This window comes from Paroedura picta, chromosome 2 (assembly GCF_049243985.1).
Source record: "Paroedura picta isolate Pp20150507F chromosome 2, Ppicta_v3.0, whole genome shotgun sequence".
Taxonomy (NCBI): domain Eukaryota; kingdom Metazoa; phylum Chordata; class Lepidosauria; order Squamata; family Gekkonidae; genus Paroedura; species Paroedura picta.
Window position 1 is genome coordinate 75,571,190 of NC_135370.1, and position 4,701 is coordinate 75,575,890.

A 4,701-nucleotide genomic window follows, 5' to 3' on the forward strand; every position below is an offset into this window, starting at 1 on the left:
AAACTCACGCCTTGAATAAATCTTTGTTGCTTTGTTGAATAAATCTTAAAGTTGCTACTGGACTCTGATTTTATTGTGCTACTTCAGACCAACACGACTACTCATTTGAAGTTATAGTCAGAAGTTGCCATCACAGGGCAACAAATGGCATAGTTCTAGTAGTTGTAGGCAGTCTGGTGCTGGCTCTACAGAAGCTCATTCTTCTTGGTGTTTCTGCATAACGAAGCAGGGGTTTGTTGACAATTATTTTGTCCAGCTAGGAACTTTTTTGCTGGAGATGAGGGTTAAATCCTTTCTCTCGTTGTTTCCATCTCCTCTCTTCGTGAGATGGCAATGTTTGTCTGGCAGCGGGCATTAGGATGCAACTGTTTGCCCTTCCCTCGTTGTTGTTAAATGACAATTCTCAAGACTCCCTGCCAGTGTGGGATTGCTGTTGTTCCCCCGCATGGTTCCCCATATGGTTCTCCAGCACTGTGGCCATGGCTGACAGGCAATGCTCCACCACTGGCTGCTGGTGTCTCCACTGGGAAAATCTATCACACTCTTCCTTCGAGTGTGGGGAGCTTGACAGTCTCTAAGACGAGGGATCAATAGTTTAGCTCCAGCATTTGCTTGCAGACTGTCTCCCCCTGTTCCACTTTGGCGTTCCTATTTGAAGTCTTGTAGGGTCAAAATGGCAGTGGTAATGTGCACATATGGCATGCTCTTGGCACCTTTTGTTGGTAGACTGTTCTGCAGATAAGTAGCCGTGTTAATCACTAAGCCCCAGTAGTTCTAATGTAGCTCTGCTTTATGGAGCATCCATCTGCACATTTTTGTCAAGAAGTGATTCTTCTTCTGTACGATGCCATTTTGCTCTGAAATGTATGATGTTGTGAGTTGATGCTCAGTTCTTTCTGCAGCAAGGTATAATTTCGCTTCATGTTGGAGGAGGGCAGGATGCTGTTTCTGCTGGCTGCAGAGGAGAGGACACACAGCAATGGGTTTAAACTTCAAGTACAACGATATAGGCTAGATATCAGGAAAAGGTTTTTCACAGTCAGAGTAGTTCAGCAGTGGAATAGGCTGCCTAAGGAGGTGGTGAGCTCCCCCTCACTGGCAGTCTTCAAGCAAAGGTTGGATACACACTTTTCTTGGATGCTTTAGGATGCTTAGGGCTAATCCTGCGTTGAGCAGGGGGTTGGACTAGATGGCCTGTATGGCCCCTTCCAACTCTATGATTCTATGATTCTATGATTCTATGATTCTATGTCCCCCATTCTCCTCTGTTTGGATTGCCAGTGACTTCTTCTGCAATCTGTTGGTCACCATCGCAGTTCTACTTTGGCCTCCAGGCCATATTCCACCCTGACCAGTCCAAGGGGTTCTTAACTCCTGTAGAGGCTTCTTTTTCTATCCCTAGGGTAACTACTGCCATCACCTGACTGCTGTATGGCATTGGTTGCTGAGAGTGTAAGAACTCCCATCTTAGCTTTTACAATTCAGAGATCTTCCCTTTGTGTCTCCTGCTGCCCAGCTCCTGACTACCACAGTAAAAATCTACTGCCTGGCACTCCCCTGAAGGAATAGCTGAATGCCACTGCCAGCCTTTCCCCTCTTGGAGCCTTCTTTGCAATAGCATTTCTGAGTTGGTAGAAATCTATGTGGTACAGACAGCTACTACCAGCATCCAAAGTTATAAAGTATGCATTAAAAATATATATTTACAAGCATATTTTAGTACAATACCAGATTGAGTGAAGGATCCAAAAGAACTGGGTAAAATGCAAAACTTTTATCTCTCTTGCTATACATGCCCTAACAGATGTTAAAATATAGGGCAGGCTACAGTTTGGTGTAGTGGTTAGGAGTGTGAATGTGTTAGATAATCTGGCATGCCAGGTTCGATTCTGCACTCCCCCACATGCAGCCAGCTGGGTGACCTTGGGCTCGCAATGGTACTGATAAAACTGTTCTGACCGAGCAGTGATATCAGAGCTCTCTCAGCCTCACCCACCTCACAGGGTGTGTGTTGTGGGAAGAGGAAAGGGAAGGCGACTGTAAGTCACTTTGAGCCTCCTTTGGGTACAGAAAAGCAACATATAAGAACCGACTCTTCTTCTTCTTCTTCTTCTTCTTCTTCTTCTTCTTCTTCTTCTTCTTCTTCTTCTTCTTCTTCTTCTTCTTCTTCTTCTTCTTCTTCTTCTTCTTCTTCTTCACTTAATGTGTTACAGATATCTATAGAGGTTCCATTACCTCGAAGCTTCGTTCAGTTCATCAATCTCATAGCCAATGTCTGCCTGCCACAGATCTCAGTTAAGACATCAGACTGCCCTGATGGACTTCACACCAAAGGAACATCTTCCCTTGCTGCCAGGAGTTCTTATCACCTCTCTTTCTCCATCACTGGCCCGCTGAAGCTATGTCAAAGAGACATTCCTGGAAATCATCAGGAATAAACAAGAGCTGTTGCATGCTGGAGCCATGACTTTTCCAGCAAGACAGAAATATGGTAGGAGATCCAAGAAGCATATTTGGATGAATATAGCACTTCAGGAGAATCTAAGAAAGAAAAAAACAAAGAATCAGCAAATGGAGGTAAGGACAGACCTCTAAAGAAAAGTAGGTTAGCCAGAGAAGCCACAGCTAGAGTGTGCTGAGCTAGACCAGGGAAGCCCAAGGTAACAAGACAAACTTCTTCAAATAAGTGGGGAGCAATCATAAGGTAAATGAAGCAACAGTCCCAAAGTTGTTTAAAGATGGAGAAACTCTTGACAGAGGACAGAGAGGAAACAGAAAGGCTTGATACCTATTTTGCCTCTGCTTTCCCCCAGAAGAGTAGGGACACTTTTATGGATGGCAATCGTGTCTGGGTGCCAGGTTGACATGGACAGATGGCATGCAACTCAAAGTACTCGAATAACTTTCTGGAGAGCTTGTGGAACCTTTGTTGATCATCTTCAGGACCTTTTGGAGGGATGAAGATGTGCCATAAGACTGGAGGAGAACAAATGCTACCCCATTTTTTAAAAAAGAGAAGAGAGTTGTCCCAGGAAACTACAGGCCAGCGAGCTCCTCTGTTGTGGAAACATAATGGATCATATATTAAAGGGGGTGATCTGCAAGCATCTGAAGGACAACTTCGAGTTCTGGGGACGTCATAATGGATTTGTCTCCAACAGGTCTTTCCAGACCAGCCAGGTTTCCTTCTGGACCAGGTGATGGGCTAACTAAATTGTGAAAACTCAGCAAGGCTTTTGACAAGGTTTCCCATAATGTTCTGATAGGTAAAATGGAGGATTGCAGACTGAATTTTCAGATAATTATATGGATAGGGAACTGGCTAGAGAACCTCACCCAAAGCGTAGTTGTCAATGGTGTTATATCACATTGGAAGGAGGTGAGCAGTGGAGTACTACAAGGGTCAGTAGTAAGTTCTAGTAAAATAATAGCTAACCTTGTTTCTGCTGTTTCTAAAACTTTGGTTCAGGCCTGACCTGTAAGTAGGCCTCAAACTGATCTCTTTGTAAAAGTAGGTGTCTCCACTGAAGCCCTAAAGTGAATTGTTATTGGGGAATCTTGCACCTGTAACCTTGAAGCTTGGTAGCTAGTGAAGGGTCAGAGCTGAATTTCTTGTTTAGTGGAATAAGCAGTTTTGTCTGATAACAGGAAAGATGCTGGTGTGACAGCAAACAGGATGGTTTCGAGAATAGATGACCAATTATTAGATAAGGTCAAATGTCAACTGAAATTACAGGTTAGACAAGAAGGATGCAGAGAAGACATAAGAACATAGGAGACGACACAGATACAGATGCTTATGCAGAAGTATAGTTAGGATTAGGAGCATAGTAGAATCACCACCACTGCTGCCCTTCTTGAGCCCAGTCGTGGGGGGGGAGGGGGAGGGGGGACCTGGTGGTGGTATCGGCGGCGTGTCCCGCCTTAGGTTCCCTTAATTCTGGTCACTTTAATGTATGAAATTGTATGTTTGGGGCATATAGCGAAAAGTGTGTGAGCCCAGGCCAGGAATGCCCTGGGAGGGTCAGCTGATCAAATTTTCCTGGACGAACCTTATAAAAGACTGCTTTGGACTAGCAAGTTCTGAGTAAGGTCTTGGCTTTCACCAAAGAAGTCTAGGCTTTGCTCCTGTTTGCGCAAACATAAACTTTCTTTCTTACTGAAGTCTGTGAATTTTATTTGGCCTAACAATAGTGCTTTGTTGAAAGTTTGAATTGAAGATGGGGGTGGGGTGGGGCTAGGGAAACAGATTCAGACAGCCTACCTTACAGGGAGAGCAGTTTAGCCAGCTCTCAGCTTTGTAATTGTGCCTGCCTCACTAAAGAAGTGGTGTTACCAAGCGGGGTGCCTAAGGTCTCGGCTGTCCTCAGGGATAATGTTGTGACATGGGTCCAGTACTTTTCAACATTTTTATTAATGATCTGGATGAGGGGCAGGAGAGACCACTCAGTAAATTTGCAGATGCCATCAAATTGGGATAGAGTTAGAATTCAACGAGATCTGAACATGCTGGAAAAGTGGGCAAATGAGAACAAGATGCAATTCAATAAGGATAAGTACCAAATTCTACATCCGGGTCACAAAAATGAGAAGCATACATACTGGATGGGAGATACACTTTTGATTAGCCGTGTGTTTGAACAAGATCTTGGGGTACTTGTGAACAACAAGATAAATATGGGCAGACAGTGTGATGTGGTG